The following is a 21938-nucleotide window of genomic DNA, read 5'->3' on the forward strand; positions in this document are numbered from 1 at the left end:
ATGCCCTACCGAGAGAAGTATAATTTCTCTCTCAATACTTGTTGTCTTCTAACTGACTTTCTACAGCCCTCCAATGTTTCCTCCTTGTTTCAAACTATTCATCTCACGAGGAAACATCACCAAGCTTACTTCGTACTTTGAGGAGAAAAAAGCACACTTGGGCCATAGTTCTGATAGTGTACAGTTATGACTATCTGAAAGTACAGCATTTAATCTTTCGTGACCACTGCTCGTCAATCCCTCCCCCCACTGCAGCCAACTAATGTCCAACGTAGATATCTTTATATTTGGTAGCTTAATACACTCCTGGAAATTGAAATAAGAACACCGTGAATTCATTGTCCCAGGAAGGGGAAACTTTATTGACACATTCCTGGGGTCAGATACATCACATGATCACACTGACAGAACCACAGGCACATAGACACAGGCAACAGAGCATGCACAATGTCGGCACTAGTACAGTGTATATCCACCTTTCGCAGCAATGCAGGCTGCTATTCTCCCATGGAGACGATCGTGGAGATGCTGGATGTAGTCCTGTGGAACGGCTTGCCATGCCATTTCCACCTGGCGCCTCAGTTGGACCAGCGTTCGTGCTGGACGTGCAGACCGCGTGAGACGACGCTTCATCCAGTCCCAAACATGCTCAATGGGGGACAGATCCGGAGATCTTGCTGGCCAGGGTAGTTGACTTACACCTTCTAGAGCACGTTGGGTGGCACGGGATACATGCGGACGTGCATTGTCCTGTTGGAACAGCAAGTTCCCTTGCCGGTCTAGGAATGGTAGAACGATGGGTTCGATGACGGTTTGGATGTACCGTGCACTATTCAGTGTCCCCTCGACGATCACCAGTGGTGTACGGCCAGTGTAGGAGATCGCTCCCCACACCATGATGCCGGGTGTCTCGGTCGTATGCAGTCCTGATTGTGGCGCTCACCTGCACGGCGCCAAACACGCATACGACCATCATTGGCACCAAGGCAGAAGCGACTCTCATCGCTGAAGACGACACGTCTCCATTCGTCCCTCCATTCACGCCTGTCGCGACACCACTGGAGGCGGGCTGCACGATGTTGGGGCGTGAGCGGAAGACGGCCTAACGGTGTGCGGGACCGTAGCCCAGCTTCATGGAGACGGTTGCGAATGGTCCTCGCCGATACCCCAGGAGCAACAGTGTCCCTAATTTGCTGGGAAGTGGCGGTGCGGTCCCCTACGGCACTGCGTAGGATCCTACGGTCTTGGCGTGCATCCGTGCGTCGCTGCGGTCCGGTCCCAGGTCGACGGGCACGTGCACCTTCCGCCGACCACTGGCGACAACATCGATGTACTGTGGAGACCTCACGCCCCGCGTGTTGAGCAATTCGGCGGTACGTCCACGCGGCCTCCCGCATGCCCACTATACGCCCTCGCTCAAAGTCCGTCAACTGCACATACGGTTCACGTCCACGCTGTCGCGGCATGCTACCAGTGTTAAAGACTGCGATGGAGCTCCGTATGCCACGGCAAACTGGCTGACACTGACGGCGGCGGTGCACAAATGCTGCGCAGCTAGCGCCATTCGACGGCCAACACCGCGGTTCCTGGTGTGTCCGCTGTGCCGTGCGTGTGATCATTGCTTGTACAGCCCTCTCGCAGTGTCCGGAGCAAGTATGGTGGGTCTGACACACCGGTGTCAATGTGTTCTTTTTTCCATTTCCAGGAGTGTATGTACATATATCAGAGTGTTTCTTCTTTTTTCTCTGCATCGAACAATCTTCACGCAAACACCTCACAAACTTTGCAATCTGATGTTTTCTGCACAGTTGAAACTGCACCCTAATTGAACTACACCTGTCGGTATAGACAGCGTCTTTCTGTCAGATGTGTTACCGGTAGGTACGATCAGTACCCGAGTATTACGGAGATATAAATGTTTGACATTACGTCAATCGTTGGTGGAAATCTGAAAGCTATTTTAGTCTTGAAGAATCTAGTTTGTCAAGATCGGTAGCAATTCTTTTAATTACTATGACCAGTTTCGATGGATCTACTCTTTCATCATCTGATAATGTGACATTATTAGATGTACATGCTTGTTACAACACTGAAACTCACGTAGTAAATAATATTACAGGAAAAATTCGTGAACTCAAATGGGAATCCCTGGAGGAAATGCGACTCTCTTTACGCGAGGCGCTATTGAGGACATTTAGAGGACCATTAAATGTATTCGCAGTTGGTAATATGCACAACCATCAACTGTAGAATGGACGGACACTCGCAGCGGATATCCCGCTTATAGCGAGCAGTCACCTTACCATTAGGCCGTGAACAAGTCACGGCCACACATAAACTTCCATATGTCGGCAACCATGCGTCTATAACCTATACTCGTACATCCATTATGCACGTTCAAAGGAACTCTGCATCATGATTCGGAATAACTCAGTCACTTCAATATGCCGTTTATCCGCCGACACCAGGCATGCGACTTTCAAGTAAAGTGTCTCACCTGTACGAGACTATACATAATGGATGTACGAGTACAGGTTGTAGACTCATGGTTGACGACATATGGAAGTTTGTGTGTGGCCGCGAGTTTTGCACGAATAGCCAAGCGGCGCGGCACGGTAGCTCAGTGTGTTCGGTCAGAGGCTTAGCTGCCGTCTGTAATAAAAGAAACTGTGTTAATTGATCAACGATTAACTTGAATAAGCGTCATGGGACGTCCGTCCTGAACAACCAGAACGAACAATAAAGAACAAAATGAGATAAAAAAGGTGGTAAGCCATAAGCGGGAAATCCGGATTCGAGTCGCAGTTCGGTAAATATTTTCGTTATTATCATTCCATCCTACAGCTGATACTTGTCCGTATTCGCAGTTACGATTTACAAGTAGTATATTTCGTAACGGCTGTAGTTGCCGCAGCGCCTGTTCCTTTGGACATGCGTGTACAAAGCAACTTTGCATTGTAACTCAGAGTAACACGGACACTGCGATATCATGTTTAGGGAGCCGATATCTGAGGCTGAATGCCGAGCGATTCTACTGACTACAACGAACATTTAGCACGAAGATAAGATGAGAGTTCCATCCCGGGGCGGCACGCAGTTTTAATCTATCAGGATGTTTCGTATCAGCACTCACTCCGCAGCAGAGAGGAATAACTCGCTTTCTTAAACAGTAATGTAGAATGCTGTAACGATGAGTAAGAAGCGGGCCGCACGATCAGAACACAAGCAATGACACTGCCTGCATCATTACTGAAGTAAGCCAGTAGTGTGAGGAATTACGAGGGACAGTCAATAACTATATATGACGGTAGTATCTGTTCCCGAAAGAGCAGTTACCGGGATGACCATGCAGCTTTGCTAGAAATGAAATGATAATTAAATGGACACCCTAGCTGCAAACAGGCGTTGCTGTACTTCATTGGGGACATGTTGAAAATGTGTGCCCCGACCGGGACTCGAACCCGGGATCTCCTGCTTACATGGCAGACGCTCTATCCATCTGAGCCACCGCGGGCACAGAGGATAGTGCGTCTGCAGGGACTTATCCCTTGCACGCTCCCCGTCTGCCATGTAAGCAGGAGATCCCGGGTTCGAGTCCCGGTCGGGGCACACATTTTCAACATGTCCCCAATGAAGTACATCAACGCCTGTTTGCAGCTAGGGTGTCCATTTAATTATCATTTCATTTCTAGCAAAGCTGCATGGTCATCCACGGTAACTGCTCTTTCGGGAACAGACACTACCGTCATATATAGTTAAAATACGGCTTTCCGGCCATTGACCTTCTTGTGCGAACGCACACGCTATGCCCGAACTCGTACGGGACTTGGTAGATTAATCTGCCACGAGTAATGAGTACGATGGGCAAACATCTATTAGGCGCACTACGAATGTAGTGGTGTGGACATGTGGGGAATGTGGATCTCACGGGTAGCGTGCAAGGGATAAGTCCCTGCAGACGCACTATCCCCTGTGCCCGCGGTGGCTCAGATGGATAGAGCGTCTGCCATGTAAGCAGGAGATCCCGGGTTCGAGTCCCGGTCGGGGCACACATTTTCAACATGTCCCCAATGAAGTACATCAACGCCTGTTTGCAGCTAGGGTGTCCATTTAATTATCATGACAGTCAATAAGTAACACACCGTTTTTTCCTGAAAGCAAGTTGGTTTTATTCAGAATTACAGTGTACCATATTATCCCCACTCGTTTTGCTAGAAAACCTTATTTTTCAACACACTACCCGTTCAGTGCGACGGTTCTACGCCACCCCACTAGGAGGGTCTGTGTGACGGCATGTTAACACTCTACTGCTCGACGTCGTAGTCAGCGTCTTGCTCTATCAATAACCTAGAATCATCCACGTACTGTTTCCACGACGTGCATCCTTCATTGGACTAAACAGATGGGCCGAGCGGGATTAGCCGAGCGGTCTGAGGGGCTACAGTCATGGACTGTGCGGCTGGTGCCTGCGGAGGTTCGAGTCCTCCGTCGGGCATGGGTGTGTGTTCGTCCTTAGGATAATTTAAGTTAAGTAGTGTGCAAGCTTAGGGACTGATGACCTTCACAGTTAAGTCCCATAATATTTCACACACATTTCAACACTTTTTTACTGAACAGATGGAAGTCAAAGGTGCGAGATCGGGGCTGGATGGTGAATAAGGAAGAGCAGTCCAATGACGTTTTGTGAGCTCTTTTCTAGTGCGCAGACTTATACGAGGCCTTGCGTTCTCATGGAACAGGAGACGTTAGATTGGTTTTTTGTGACGACGAACGCGTCGTTTCTTCAGTTTCCTGAGGGCAGCATTGAGGAGTCACAGTTGTGTGTGGCCGGCTGGCAGGCCGGATGCGCCATCTTGTTGTGACGATAACAGACGTACCGCTCAACGACTCGCCGTGATTTTGTTCATTGGAATGTCTCTGTAGACATTCTGGAAGCGCCTATGAATACCTGTGGTAGATTGGTTTCCACTGAAAGAAACTCAGTGACAACTCACTGCTGGGACCGCATTTCCGTTATAGACACCATTTTGAAGATTGCGTATAACTCCGCCTCCTATCGGAACCTCATCAGACTATAGGAATACCCCTTTATGTACCACAACAAATTCCGCATTTTTCCAACCAAAACTGGGCCAGAAAAATAAGTTGCATTACTTGTATGAGTAAGCCGTGAGAGTGAAGCCGACGATTCTGAACGCCTGGGATCCATCAACATCTAGGCGCGAAACTAAGAGATTTTCACTACCAAATACGAGGGTTGGAACTTAAATAGTGGCAGCTATTTATTCACAACCGATACAAAAGAGTTACATGTTTCAAAGTAGTCACCAGCGTTGTGTAGAACCCGTTCCCATCGATGTGGAAGGCGTATTATACCAGTAGCAGAATCACAGGAGAACGCCACAGATTAATCTTACTGGTCTGTTTTGTGTGATGAGTCACCACAGAATATTGCCATTAGACTTTACTTAGTGGAAATACGCAAAATATGACAGAGGTTAGTGCGATTGCTTTCACGACTAGTTCTTATATAGAAAGAAAAAGTGGCTGATCTTTATTGCCGTAATATCTCACTAAAATGTTTTTTTCATTTCAGCTTTTCACCAACGTGGACACTCAAAAATTTCGAGTATTCTACCCTATTTACTGACTCCCACAGCAGCTGTTGGTTTAATTCTAAATGTTGCACAGAACTGAATATAGTAAGTTCTCAAAAATTTATGGACAGTCTATCTGCAGAGGACCACTTAATAATTCTCTGTAAAACATTATGAACAATCTCTCTGTTGGTGTCTCTCTAATAGGACTTATTAAAAAAGTACCAATTCATCTTGTTGAATTTTAAGTGGAAGATCATCTGCACAAATAACGAATAGGAGCAGAGCCAAAATTGAACCCTGTGGGACTCCCTTTGTAATTACTACCAAGTCAGTAAAACGATCTACCTTGTCTGAATTACTCAGCACAACGTTTTGCATTTTGTTTAAGTATGATTCAAACGAATTGTGTGAAAAGCAGTCAGTTCCACAAAACTTTTTCTGACATTATCTACACACTGAAATGCCTTAGGAAGATCATAAAAAATACTAAATGGCGCTATATTATTACTTATGAATTGTAGTATTTGGATGGCTAAAGTTTAAGTATCACTCTCAGGTGATTTCTAGAATCCAATCTGTGCTACATTGAGTACATTGTTTCTATGTAAATGTGAGACTAGTCTTGATACATACATTTATCGAGTATTTTGGGTAATAAGGAAATTCGACCATAATTGTTACCTTCATTATAAAGAGCTTTAACAGTTGCATATTTTAACCTGTCTGAAAAATTCCCTGTGACAGCGATTAATTTCATTTGTTTCTAAAACCATTACCGACTAAGAACATTTTTTCAGAATTCTGTTTCAGAATTTTGTTTAAAATTCCATCAACACCATATCAGTCTTTATGTTATTTTAGTTTTTTCTAATTCTGTCAATTTCAGCGACGTATCTTGATGTGCTCCTAGTGACCGAAAGAGTCGATGAACATCATGTTATATACTTCTCTTGCAACTTCAACTAAACCATTTAATCGTGCTTTTGCTGTTACATTTAGAAACTGGTTTCTAAACGTGCTTGAAAATTTTGAATTATCAGTCCAATACTGTCATTTAATTTATGGTAGCTTGTTCGCTGATTAGCTGTCCTGCCTTCGATTTGACAATATCCCATGTAGTCTTAATATTATTATCTGCATTATTAATTTCGCGTGGGATGTGCATACTTATTGACAGTTTAATGACTTTTCGTAAAATTTTTGTAGTATGCAAGTTATGTCAGATTCTTGCGTTGCGTGTATTTTCCTCTTCCTCTTATGTGAGATATTAATTAGTTAACCCTGACTTACCTTTTTTAATTTTTTTAGTGGTTCTTCTGGAACACTCTTTAGGGAAGCTACTTTCAAATATTGACAAATATTTACTATGGAATAAAGTGAATCTGACATCAATATCTATTACTATTCCCAAATCCTGTTCCACCTGTTTTAACTTACTCTTCACACTTTGTGTCCTATATATATTAACTCTTTCAAGGTTAAAATTTATTTTGCATATACTTGAAAAATAGAAGGTCAAAAACTGCCTTCCTTTGTGATAAAAAATTAACTTTCACTACCAAAATGTTTTAAGCTTATGAATGTTGAAAATCAATGAAGTCTATCACATGTGCCAACATACCTAACTAGATCCATGTTTTATGTTAACCTAAGACTTTCTGAATTAAATTTTTAATTTTAGAATGATTTTATCAGGGTGTCAATAATGGAGAAAAGTATATCAGATCAGTACCAAAACATATTTATTCTTCTGACAATGAAAAACGTCGAATATTGTACACAAGTATTCACCATATCATTAAAAGATGGCTTTGACATAACACACACACCAACGTTTTCTACATCTATGAAGTTTTCTAGGTCATATACGACCCCGATGGCAGGAGGAACAAGACTTTTGGTTAGGTGACTACAGGGTTATAAACACAAAATCAAATAGGGGTAATGCAGGAGTAGGTTTAATAATGAATAGGAAAATAGGAATGTGGGTAAGCTACTACAAACAGCATAGTGAACGCATTATTGTGGCCAAGATAGATACGAAGCCCACACCTACTACAGTAGTACAAGTTTATATGCCAACTATCTCTGCAGATGACGAAGAAATTGAAGAAATGTATGATGAAGTAAAAGAAATTATTCAGATAGTGAAGGGAGACGAAAATTTAATAGTCATGGGTGACTGGAACTCGGTAGTAGGAAAAGGGAGAGAAGGAATCGTAGTAGGTGAATATGGATTGGGACTAAAAAATGAAAGAGGAAGCCGCCTGGTAGAATTTTGCACAGAGCACAACTTAATCATAGCTAACACTTGGTTTAAGAATCATGAAAGAAGGTTGTATACATGGAAGAACCCTGGAGATACTAAAAGGTATAAGATAGATTATATAATGGTAAGACAGAGATTTAGGAACCAGGTTTTAAATTGTAAGACATTTCCAGGGGCAGATGTGGATTCTGACTACAATCTATTGGTTATGAACTGTAGATTAAAACTGAAGAAACTGCAAAAGGTGGGAATTTAAGGAGATGGGAGCTGGATAAACTGAAAGAACCAGAGGTTGTACAGAGTTTCAGGGAGAGCATAAGGGAACAATTGACAGGAATGGGGGAAAGAAATACAGTAAAAGAAGAATGGGTAGCTCTGAGGGATGAAGTAGTGAAGGCAGCAGAGGATCAAGTATGTAAAAAGACGAGGGCTAGTAGAAATCCTTGGGTAACAGAAGAAATATTGAATTTAATTGATGAAAGGAGAAAATATAAAAATGCAGTAAATGAAGCAGGCAAAAAGGAATACAAACGTCTCAAAAATGAGATCGACAGGAAGTGCAAAATGGCTAAGCAGTGATGGCTGGAGGACAAATGTAAGGATGTAGAGGCTTATGTCATTAGGGGTAAGATAGATACTGCCTACAGGAATATTAAAGAGACCTTTGGAGAAAAGACAGCCACTTGTATGAATATCAAGAGCGCTGATGGAAACCCAGTTCTAAGCAAAGAAGGGAAAGCAGATAGGTGGAAGGAGTATATAGAGGTTCTATGCAAGGGCGATGTACTTGAGGACAATATTATGGAAATGGAAGATGATGTAAATGAAGATGAAATGGGAGATATGATACTGCGTGAAGAGTCTGACAGAGCACTGAAAGACCTGAGTCGAAACAAGGCCCCGGGAGTAGACAACATTCCATTAGAACTACTGACGGCCTTGGGAGAGCCAGTCCTGAAAAAACTCTACCATCTGATGAGCAAGATGTATGACACAGGCGAAATACCCTCAGACTTCAAGAAGAATAATTCCAATACCAAAGAAAGCAGGTGTTGACAGATGTGAAAATTACCGAACTATCAGTTTAATAAGTCACGGCTGCAAAATACTAACACGAATTCTTTACAGACGAATGGAAAAACTAGTCGAAGCCGACCTCGGGGAAGAACAGTTTGGATTCCGTAGAAATATAGGAACACGTGAGGCAATACTGACCCTACGACTTATCTTAGAAGAAAGATAAAGAAAAGGCAAACCTACGTTTCTAGCATTTGTAGACTTAGAGAAAGCTTTTGACAATGTTGACTGCAATACTCTCTTTCAAACTCTAAAGGTGGCAGGGATAAAATACAGGGGGCGAAAGGCTATTTACAATTTGTACGGAAAGCAGATGGCAGTTATAAGAGTCGAGGGGCATGAAAGGGAAGCAATGGTTGGGAAGGAAGTGAGACAGGGTTGTAGCTTCTCCCCGGTGCTATTCAATCTGTATATTGAGCAAGCAGTAAAGGAAACGAAAGAAAAGTTCGGAGTAGGTATTAAAATCCATGGAGAAGAAGTAAAAACTTTGAGGTTTGCCGATGACATTGTAATTCTCTCAGAGACAGCAAAGGACTTGGAAGAGCAGTTGAACGGAATGGATAGTGTCTTGAAAGGAAGATATAAGATGAACATCAACAAAACCAAAACGAGGATAATGGAATGTAGTCGAATTAAGTCGGGTGATGCTGAGGGAATTAGATTAGGAAATGAGACACTTAAAGTAGTAAAGGAGTTTTGCTATTTGGGAAGCAAAGTAACTGATGATGGTCGAAGTAGAGAGGATATAAAATGTAGACTGCCAATGGCAAGGAAAGCGTTTCTGAAGAGGAGAAATTTGTTAACATGGGGTATAGGTTTAAGTGTCAGGAAGTCGTTTCTGAAAGTATTTGTATGGAGTGTAGCCATGTATGGAAGTGAAACATGGACAATAAATGGTTTGGACAAGAAGAGAATAGAAGCTTTCGAAATGTGGTGCTAGAGTAGAATTCTGAAAATTAGATGGGTAGATCACATTACTAATGAGGAGGTATTGAGTAGAATTGGGGAGAAGAGGATTTTGTGGCACAACTTGACCAGAAGAAGGGATCGGTTGGTAGGACATGTACTGAGGCATCAAAGGATCACCAATTTAGTATTGGAGGGCAGCGAGGAGGGTAATAATCGTAGAGGGAGGCCAAGAGATGAATACACTAAGCAGATTCAGAAGGATGTAGGTTGCAGTACGTACTGGGAGGTGAATAAGCTTGCACAGGATAGAGTAGCATGGAGAGGTGCATCAAACCAGTCTCAGGACTGAAGACCACAACAACAACAATACGACCCACAACATACAAATTGTGTAGAAACCAGTAGAATTATCGTGGTGTGTAGTAATGTTTCAAAAAAATGTCTATGATGTATAGGAAAATATAATTAGTTACTTCATTCATTCCTGGAATGGAGAAATTGGTGATTCAGTCGGATTTTCGTGAAACTAACGAAATGTACCACATATAAACCCACTCTGCCCCACTTGATCGCTCACAGCCTTCTATGTATCTACCATATGGTTTGTAGTATTCTTCTCTAAGTTACGAAATCATCTCGCTTCATGCTAGCACTAGACAAATGAGAAACATAGACGTCCCAACGCTGAAAACTGCACATTAATGTAGTGGGATGTATGTACCCCAACAACAACAAGTAAATGGTTTACAAGCCTCACTACTTTACATGAAACTGCCACAGGGGTGAAAGGTGTAACGTTTATTGGAGGGGAATTTCATTTTATGCAAGACGCCTTTGTAGTTTTGTTTTCACTCAGATACGATACAGCACTTTTTGTGATATCTTTAGTGGGTCTGTTTATTATTATTCTGCAAAATTGTTACCTGTTAACCTTTAAAGAAACTTATGGTACGAAATATTTATTTGTCAAATGTTTTTACATTTGTTTGCATGAAGTACAGGGATGAGACCTGTATCACTGGAGTGAGGCATTCTGTGTTGTTTATTTAAAATACGACTTAAGTTTCTATTTCTATAGTTCATTTGGACATAAAGTGGCTGTATACATTTATTTACGTACCTCACATGGAGCTATTGGATACATACGCTAGTACCTTTAGGTCTATTAAGCAATCTACACATAGTCATCTGCAAACAGCAAAACGTAATTTTGTTTTTCTGTTTATTACGAATTTCCGACCGCGAATCACTATGTATATTGTTGTTTGGCGTGTTAAAAAGAATTTTTTATGCTGTGGTGTCTTTACTTTTTTGTGTCAAGATAATGCGTTTATTTATTTCGTTTTAGTCGTTATACGTTCATTTTATACGATTTCTTTCCAAACAGAGTTATAGAAGCCATTACTGTATCTAAACCACTGTCAAAACATTTGGCAATAATCGCTTATTTTACAAATGTAAACATTTTGTATCAAAAATTTCTTTAAAAGTTAGCATGTAACAAATCTGTAGAAGGAAAAAAACTAAAACATGACTGGGGGAAAAAGAATCTACCAAGGCGTCTAGCATAAGGCAAAATTACTCGCCAGTTGTTTTAGCAAGTACAGAAATATGAAGATGTGCAATATTCTCAAGATGATTATGTATTTTTTCCGTTACTTGTGTATCACGGTCAGATAGTCCACTAAATACTTCGTACGAATTAATTGTTTCAACTGTTACACTGTCTAATAAAATCTCATCCATTAGGGTCCGACTAACTGTCTGCACACGGACTGGGAAATTAACAGCTAAAATTAGATTTAAACATCAAAATAATGATTTCAGTTCGTTTTCCTATGCGTATATATTAAGCAATCTATGTTCGAAACTCCATTAACTACTAATTCTTTCTTTCCGTCTGCCATGTAGCTCAATAGTGGATTTCTCTCAAATAGGTGAAAGGTAGCTAGAGGGGACCTTTAGGCTTTTACAGTTACAAGAGAAGTATTCTGCTGTAACAGCTCACAAGAACAAGGTTCTTAGCTGCTTGTATCAGTGTTTCTGATTTTGTGTCCAACTTTTACATATACTGAAACTCCTCCTTTTTCGAAGTTCACGCTACATGGAATGAAGCTAGTTTACAAACTATTATAATTAACTTTTCTGTCCTTGCTTTTATGTTGTGCTCAGAAGCCTTGTAAGATCTATGATTTCTGAAAGTTCAGCATCTTCTAGGCAGACAAGATACTCATCTGTCTTGTTCTTCAGCCCCCTAACGTTCTGGTTGTCAAATCACACCTGAACTAACTAACACAGGCTCGTACCCCAGTCAGCATAAGTGAAAGGAGTTTGGCACTGCTGCTGAACGGGATAAATATTAACAGGCCGTCGGGGTCTCAGATTAATATTCAATCCAGTATCAGACGGGAAAGGAATGGACTATGTACCTACTGGCAGATGGGAATTGATTTGTACGGATACTGGGGAAAAGTGGTAGAAATTGCAGCACAAATAAGTTAATGATTTAGAAAATCATATGTAACTGAGTGCAGCCTTCACTGACAAACACGTTCACACATCGACATACAGAAAGAGCATTGAACAACATCCATACACGTTTAATTGAAAACACATCAGAGACAGCTGCTGGACCATGAGGACTGCATTAGATTCAAGCAACAAAACTGAGGTTTCGGACTTCGATGAACCTTACCCCAAGCCTAGCACTGGTGCTCTGTCGTTTTATCTTGAAATGCTTGCTGTCGCCAACGAGCGAAACAGCAATTGGATCCGAGCGTCGTTACTAAATTCTGACCAAAGTGATGAACAGTTAAACTTTACAGCGATATGGCTGGTGAGAGCGTAGAGCAAAAACGCTGTTGCGGGCGAGGCGGCAGCCGATTGTTCTTCGAAAACGATTTTTCAGAAATGGGCTGGAGCTGCGGCGGTCAGGGGCTTTGTTAGCTGGCTGGAGTGCCCACGGAAGAAAAAAGTCGTTCTGGTACCAGATTGCTGGGTGGTCAAGTGGCGAGCTTTCGTCAGCTGAGACAAAGAAATAGCCACTTCCTTTTTGGAAAAAATTTGGAAATTTATGGTAAGGTCTTATGGGACCAAACTGCTGAGGTCGTCGTACCCTAAGCTTACGCACTACTTAATCTAACTTTAACTTACGCTAAGGACAACGCAGTTCTCGCCGGCCGTGGTGGCCGAGCGGTTCTAGACGCTACAGTCTGGAACCGCGCGACTGCTACGGTCGCAGGTTCGAATCCTGCCTCGGGCATGGATGTGTGTGATGTCCTTAGGTTAGTTAGGTTTAAGTAGTTCTAAGTTCTAGGGGACTGATGACCTCAGACGTTAAGTCCCATAGTGCTCAGAGCCATTTTTGAACAACTCAGTTCTCGATGTACCAAATGGCATACACGAAAAGAAACACCGTCCGAGCAGACCTTGAAGGCCCAACAGTACCGACTGGCCACAGCGTCATTCTCAGCCCTTATGCGTCACCGGATGTGGATACAGAGGGGGATGTGGTCAGCACACCACCCTCCTGGCCGTTGTCAGTCTTCGTGACCCGTGTCGCTACTTATCAATCAAGTAGCTCCTCAACTGCCCTCACAAGGGCTGAGTGGGCCCCGCTTGGCAACAGCACTCGGTATATCTGGACGGTGACCCGTCCAAGTGCTAGCGAAGCCCAGCAGTACTTAACTTCGGTGATATGACAGTAACCAGTGCTACCACTGCAGCAAGGCCGTCGGCTTATATCTAACACATGATTAAATAATCGGCTCCCATATGAATTTCACCGGGCTTGCGACAAAGAGGGCAAGAAATGTTATATGGAAAATAACAACACAGCAGTAAAAGAATAACAAGACAAAACCCAGTAATAAATCGTAGCCCTGAATACAAAATCCTAAAATATTCTCAACCGGAAACTGTCACCCTGACAGTAAACAACCAATTAATAAGAGAGCAAAATAATCAACAATAGAATATGCGGCCCACGGCAGGACACAAACTAACTCAGCACAATACATGACTATAACAAAATTGTGAATGCTAGAAACAGGGTAATACGTCATTACACTGATCTCAACTGCCATAATTTCCTTTAATCATTATAGCTGAAAATACATCATAGCTCACAACACTAAATTCCTGGCCACACTTCAATTGTGGTCTCCATGAAGCCAAGCACTGTCCAGCACTGCAAACCGGAATTATGCCCTATGTTGCTCTAAAGCTACTGGCAGCGTTGACTATAAGTTTACCAAGATGCCTAGCTGTTTTGCTCAACGACTTCCTCCTTTGTTTCTTCCGCCGGTTTCTCCTCTCAGAATTTGCCAGCTGAGTTGTCTTTTAGCTGACCGTCTTCCAACTTTCGACCTCTGCTCACGCTGCTCCACGATGGCAGAGGCCACCGCATCCTGCATATATGGGGCTGCTATAGTCGACAACTCCCTGGGTTAGCCTTGTAGCCTTGGAGGGCCCAACGGTCACCGACCGACCTCAGCCCACAGGCGTCACTGGATGCGGATATGGAGGGGCATGTGGTCAACACACCGCTCTCCCGGCCGTATGTCACTTTACGAGACCGGAGCCACTAATTCTCAATCAAGTAGCTCCTCAGTTTGCCTCACAAGGCCTGAGTGCATTCCAATCGACAACAACACTAGGTAGACCGGAGGGTCACCCATCCAAGTGCTAGCCCAGCCCGACAGCACATAACTTCGGTGTTCTGACGGGCGGTAAGACGTTGGGTTAGCCACGGCAGGACACAAACTAACTCAGCTTTTGGTCAACCAATACTGCTGGAACGTCACATTCCATTTATTCTTCTTTCGTTTGTTGCAGCATCATGGACATTTAGGCTTGCTTCATTAGGTTTGGTCCCACTATTAATTACTAACAATGCTTGGTTAACTGTAGAACTGACGGCATATCTCAGTAAAACGTGGTCCACATAATGTAAATGAGTGTAAAACATTTTCTGGATCACAACTTTATTTTTGTTAAGAATTACTGCTTTCAATCTACTAAGCTCATCTTCAGATCTAAGGTGATGGCTTTTCATCCCGTCTCCTCTTCCTATCAATGTTTTCAGCATGTTCCTCTCCTCGTAGATTCCATGGAGAAACAATTATTTCTTCTTTTATCAGTCCACTTAACTTTCAACAGACCTCTATACGACCACATCTTCTTTTTATGTATCCCAGCAGTCCATGATTATGCTCGTGCATAAAATGCTATACTCCAAACAAATTTTCGTAGGAATTTCTTCCTCAAATTAAGCCTGATGTTTGATAGCAGCAAAATTCTTCAAAGCAGGAATGCCCTCCTCACATAAGCTAGTCTGCTTTTCATTTCTTACTTGCTTCGTCCGTCATATATTCTTCTGCTTCCAAGATAGTAGAATTTCTTCACTTCGTGTACTTCAAGGTCCTAATTTTGATGTTAAGTTTATCACTAATTTCATTTCAGCTACTCCTTTCGTCTTTCTTCGATTCGGCCGCAAACGGTATTCTGGACCTGCAGTTCTACCTAACTTTCACTGAGGACAAAAATTACGTCAACGAATCTTATCATTAATACCCTTTTATCCTGAAATTTTATCCCACTCCGGAACCTTGGTTTCAGTTCCGTCATTGATTATATGATATGCACACTGAACAGCTGGCGCGAAAGACTGTTTCCCCGTCTTACACCTTTTTCATTCAAGCACTTCATTCTTGGTCTTCCGTTCTTATTTTTCCCTCTTGGTTGCTGTACACATTGTATATTGGAAGCTGATAATCGTGGCCTGGAGAGGAATTAATTTCAATATGGTGGCGGCCACTAAGAAAGATTCAAATTTAAATGGAACGTCTGCAAGAGAGCCTCCTCCGTTTTTAGACCTCTGAACTCACCTCCGTGGGAAACCCAGCGTCTATGTCACTTAATGACTTACTTTCACCAACTTAACTCACAACTCCGTGCGCATAAATGGTAGCCAAAATCTGGCTGCACCATTAGCTGAACGCTAAAACTCATATCATTATTGGTACCTTACACTTAATTTTCTATACAGTAGTTCGCCCAGAATTAAAATTTAAACAAATGTAAAGTTTTGTTGCGGCACTAAATTTTCATGTGTGTGTGTGAAATCTTATGGGACTTAACTGCTAAGGTCATCAGTCCCTAAGCTTGCACACTACTTAACCTAAATTATCCTAAGGACAAACACACACACCCATGCCCGAGGGAGGACTCGAGCCTCCGCCGGGACCAGCCGTACAGTCCATGACTGCAGCCCCTAGACCGCTCGGCTAATCCCGCGCAGCGTTGCGGCACTAAAAGTCAGTTCATGCACTCCGTTCTGTGAAATACTACAATAAATATAAACAGGACACCACTTTCTTATTGGATTATTCCTCCTATTTCGAATGTACTATTCAGAATTATGGTAGCTACAACAGTTTTCACTCAAATTTGAAAACAGTTAAGTAAAAAACACAATAAAAATATAGATCTTAAGAATAAAATGAAAAATAATAAAAATATAAATCTTAACAACTAAACGCTGGATGTAGTGTGTAATAACGTCCGCAAGTGCATACTGCCTTCTTGATTGTTTATGTGTCTTGCATCAGATTTTATATTGATTTTTAAAGGACGTTCGATCAAAGACGCATGACAGCTTAATTTATTATGTTACTAAAGTGTATCCTAATAGATGTGCATCGCTGAGAGCTACAATGTGAACGTTTGATCTGTTTTGCACCTTACATAATATAAAACTTACTAAACATTTACTGAATTTCTCGGTGTTTTATCTTACTTACATACATTAATTAAAATTTATATTTGCTCACTGGGAGAATTTTGTTACTCCCCTCCTTAATTTGATGTATTGGTCCTGCACTGCATCTATTACAGTTTGCGCTGCAGGTGTGAAAATACGAACAATATACAAATCTCTCTGCGTGCGCTAGTGGCGGACTTTCCCTTCACCGCTGGTTTGAATCTGACACATGGCTAGGCAGCTGACCGTGATGACCGCGCGGTTCTAGGCGCTGCAGTCCGGAACCGTGGGACTGCTACGGTCGCAGGTTCGAATCCTGCCTCGGGCATGGATGTGTGTGATGTCCTTAGGTTAGTTAGGTTTAAGTAGTTCTAAATTCTAGGGGACTGATGACCTAAGATGTCAAGTCCCATAGTGCTCAGAACCATTTGAGCCATGGCTAGGCCGTCTGGTCGCCGTACGACAAGCATGTGTGACATGGACCCACCGCATGCTGGCACGCCCTTCTCAGGTCTTGCCAGTGACACGCTTGCTCAAAGTCCATATCTCTGAGTGCGCACAATTCGGACCCCTCTCGAATCAAAAGACATTCACCCATGCTCAAATACTCTGTCATATCACAACGTAAACATTGAATAACGTCGCGGAAAGGCTAAACCATTCCCTCGCTCCTTTATCAACTACAGCTCCCCTTCCGTGTCCTTCGACTCTTGTAAGGGCGTAGTCCGTCGTCTGTACAAGTAGTAGATAAACTTTCTTACCCTGTACGTTACCTCTGCTATCTTCAGAATTTCAAATAGTGCACTCTGATCAACAGAGTCAAAATTTTTCTCTAAATCTTCAAGTACTGCAAGTGTTGGTTTAACTTTCTTCAAACTACACTACTGGTCATTAAAATTGCTGCACCACGACGACGACGGGAAATTTAACCGACAGGAAGAAGATACTGTGATATACAAATGATTAGCTTTTCAGAGCATTCACACAACATTGGCGCCGGTGGCGACACATACAACTTGCTGACATGAGTAAAGTATCCAACCGATTTCTCATACACAAACAGCAATTGACCGGCATTGCCTGGTGAAACGTTCTTGTGATGCCTCGTGTAAGGAGGAGAAATGCGTACCATCACGTTTCCGACTTTGATAAGGGTCGGATTGTAGCCTATCGCGATTGCGGTTTATCGTATCGCGACATTGCTGCTCGCCTTGGTCGAGATCCAATGACTGTTAGCAGAATATGGAATCAGTGGGTTCAGGAGGATAATACGGAACGCCGTGCTGGATCCCAACGCCCTCGTATCACTAGCAGTCGAAATGACAGGCATCTTATCCGCATGGCTGTAACGGATCGTGCAGCCACGTCTCGAACCCCGAGTCAACAGATGGGGACGTTTGCAAGACAACAACCATCTGCACGAACAGATCGACGACGTTTGCAGCAGCATGGACTATCAGCTCGGAGACCATAGCTGCGGTTACCCTTGACGCTGCATCACAGACAGGAGCGCCTGCGATAGTGTACTCAACGACGAACCTGGATGCACGAATGGCGAAACGTTATTTTTTCGGACGAATCCAGTTTCTGTTTACAGCATCATGATGGTCGCATACGTGTTTGGCGACATCGCGGTGAACGCACATTGGAGGCGTGTATTCGTCATCGCCATACTGACATATCACCCGGCGTGATGGTATGGGGTGCCAGTGGTTACATGTCTCTGTCACCTCTTGTTCGCATTGACGGCATTTTGAATTGTGGACGTTACATTTCAGATGTGTTACAACCCGTGACTCTACCCTTCATTCGATCCCTGCGAAACCCTACATTTCAGCAGGATAATGCACGACCGCATGTTGCAGGTCCTTTACGGGCCTTTCTGGATACAGAAAATGTTCGACTGCTGCCCTGGCCAGCACATTCTTCAGATCTCTCAGCAATTGAAAACGTCTGGTCAATGGTGGCCGAGCAACTGGCTCGTCACAATACGCGTCACTACTCTTTATGAACTGTGGTATCGTGTTGAAGCTGCTTGGGCTTCTGTACCTGTACACGCCATCCAAGCTCTGTTTGACTCAATGCCAAGGCGTATCTCAGGATCTATGCACCAAAATTGCTTGAAAATGTAATCACATGTCAGTTCTAGTATAATATATTTGTCGAATGAATACCCGATTATCATCTGCATTTCTTCTTGGTGAAGCAATTTTAATGGCCAGTAGCGTATATACTAAGATAATGCATATTGTCAATATTACAAGAAGATACTAATGAATCATAGTAATATACAGGGTGATTATAATTAAAATTTCAAACCGCTGTAGAAATAACACCACTGGTCAGAATGACGTCAAATTGCTACCGAATACTATCGGAGAAGTGGGAAAACGTATGGTAAAAGAAAAATAAATACTTAAAAAAATGGTTCAACTGGCTCTGAGCACTATGGGACTTAACTTCTGAGGTCATCAGTCCCCTAGAACTCAGAACTACTTGAGCCTAACTAACCTAAGGACATCACACACATCCATGCCAGAGGCAGGATTCGAACGTGCGACCGTAGCCGTCGCGTGGTTCCAGACTGTAGCGCCTAGAACCGCTCTGCCACCCCGGTCGGCTAAATAAAAAATGTAGCAATAGATGGCATTGTACGCATCATAATTTAATCGTGGTCGACTACAAATGACAAATGAATGATACAATAATGCCTAAGGTACGCATGGGCGTACAAGTGTGATACTGTTAGTTCCGTATACCCATCCACCACAGCAAGGTCATATCACATCGGATGGAAAAAATCGGTTTTTAATTGTCCTGAGGCCAAAAACTGCATAAAAAGCATCAATCACATCGATTTTAAATGTACTGAGGTCAAAAACTACATAAAAAGCATAAATGAAAATCAAATCGCATTATTAATTTCCGTGTGACTGGCGCAAAACATGTTCAATATGCTGTCCACAATTTCTGCAGCAAGTTGAAATCGAGAAACAGCATGTTCCACAGCTGATCGATGTGCTTCCGGGGTCACGTTCAGAATGTGTTACGCAATGCGTGCCTTCAATGCAACTAAGTTTGCCATCGGATCACTGTCAGAGAGCCCCACAGCCAGAAGTCACACGGATTAAGATCAAGTGATCGAGACGGTAACGCTGCAGGGACATGGCGGCTGATAAATCTAGTATTTCCGAAATGGCGCTTCAGCATCCACTCGTATTCTCCTGCATTGCTGTGGCCACTGCGTCCACTGAAGTCGAATCAGTTCGTTTCCTCCCTCTAGCAGGTTGCACACCAACAACCCGTCTTTTGGAATTTCCGAATCATTTTCTGCACACCCACGGCAGTCGTCGGACCAACGCATTTTTTCAGAGCCCTCAGTGTCCGGAACTTCTGCAGAGCGACGTGTGTACAGTCATAATTCTTTTAATACAGCTTTACAAGCAGAGCGCGATCCTGCATTGAGACAGTCAAGGGAACGTCACAGACGCGAAAGGAGGAAAAGCCGTGTACCCAGCGTGTTCATACCATCCTCATTGAATCGTACGGATGACAGGTGTTTTCATTTACGTATTCTGACACATACGACGACATCTATTGATCAATTTTCACACTTTTTTCTTCTGCTATACGTTTTCCCCCTTCTCCGATAATATTTCGTTGCAATTTGACGTCATTCTGACCAGTGGTGTTATTTCTACAGCGTTTTGAAATATTCGTTTTAATTATAATAACGCTGTATATTGCGAAGGTAAAAAAGCTTGAAAATTGTATACGCAAGTAAATGGTTCAAGCTAAAGGAAACCAGAGGAGAAATGCCTCTATTGGAGCACTAAAAAAGCGAGTATACCCCTTTTTAATAGACTCTGATGGAAAAGTGGGAAACCAGCTGCTTCAGTGGCCATTCTACTGTCCTCACCAGAAGGTTTGTCATGCGAGTATATTCGTGCTGTTTTCTACACAGAACATTTTAAATCCTTTTATCCAGTCTTTCTCTGTAGTTAAACCTTCATACACAGCATCTCCCTCTCAGTACCACTGCCTGTATATGTCGCTCTTCCAATGTGTCCTTTTTCTTCCATTGACACCTTCTCTTATCTCCCTGCGTCAGTCTCTCCATACCGTTTTCTCGCTCCTTCTTACCACTATCTCCTTCTCGGCACAACTTTCACTGTCTCTCTGTCCTCCTGTCATTGTTTTTGTCCCATCTTTTTCTCTCTGTTCAACTACCATAGCGTCCTCTGCATACATGTCCATGTTAGGGGGGGGGGGGGGCATTTGCTCGAGGTTTTGACCCCTACACCGGCAAACTTTAATACATGGGTATAGGGGATAGGGGAATTGGGCAAGTTTTCTTAACACGTGGGTGTAGGGCGATGGGGTAAAACTGATAAAAGTGAACCTCCACCCAACCGGTGATTGGGAGACATGTAGGCTGCTCTCTCTTTCACTGCCAGTTCCTACACTTGTTTCTTTCTCTCGCACTGACACTGTCTCCTCACCCATAGAGACTCGTTTTGCTTTTATCTTCCACTGCCACTGTTTCCTATGACCCATTTACACTGTCTGTTCTATTTTTAATCTATCCCAGTGCCACCGTACTCTCTCTCACTTACACTGTCTCCTGTCTTTCTTTCTTGCTGCCACTGTCTCTACCACACTGAAAAATTGTGTGCGAGGTAGGAGGGGGGGGGGAGGGAGGGTGCAACTTAGTTTTTCCCTTGTACCCATGTGTTTATAAGTTCGGTCCAGAATGCGCACTCCCCTATACCTACGTACTGAAGTTCGCCAAACTTGGGTGGGGTAGTGGGAGGGGGAGGGGGAGGGTGGGGGGCAGACCCTCATTCTCTTTCCTACCATCACTGTTTCATCTCTCTCTGTCTTCCACTGCCCCTGTCTCCTCTCTTCCCGCACAAAAAAGTGTGAATGTGTTCACACATCATTAGATAAAATTGTACATTATTAGGCTATACCTGCAATATACCATAAAATGTGCTGTTTGATTTACAAATACAAACAATTTCGTATGACAAAATAGTTTTTTCTAAGACGCTTACGCCGCCATTTGGTACCATCTAATAATTCGCAGGTCACGACAGCCTAAACAGGTGTCTTGTGCCCATTATACATCGACAGCGCGTTATAAAGTTTTATTATTAAAAATGCTGGCTTGAAACAAAGTGTTGGTGACCTCAGAAAGCTTGGAATGTTCCCAGATTCCTTGCCATGTGATCACTAATCCAGTTAGAAGTACATTTACACAGTAGACCGGATATTACGTGCTTATTTTCGTGCATTCAGTAACTTTGAGCTTCTTCAT

The 21938-nt window shown here is 43.0% G+C and overlaps 2 non-coding genes across 2 annotated transcripts; one reads left to right on the forward strand and one right to left on the reverse strand.

The window, feature by feature from the left end:
* Positions 1-3440: 3440 nt before the first annotated feature.
* Positions 3441-3515, reverse strand: Trnat-ugu (transfer RNA threonine (anticodon UGU)). Its single transcript has one exon. It is a non-coding gene; the product is annotated as a tRNA-Thr (tRNA).
* Positions 3516-3974: 459 nt separating this feature from the next.
* On the forward strand, positions 3975-4049 carry Trnat-ugu (transfer RNA threonine (anticodon UGU)). Its single transcript has one exon. It is a non-coding gene; the product is annotated as a tRNA-Thr (tRNA).
* The last annotated feature ends 17889 nt before the right edge of the window (positions 4050-21938 follow it).

This window comes from Schistocerca nitens, chromosome 7, assembly GCF_023898315.1.
Source record: "Schistocerca nitens isolate TAMUIC-IGC-003100 chromosome 7, iqSchNite1.1, whole genome shotgun sequence".
In the NCBI taxonomy this organism is placed as follows: Eukaryota; Metazoa; Arthropoda; class Insecta; order Orthoptera; family Acrididae; genus Schistocerca; species Schistocerca nitens.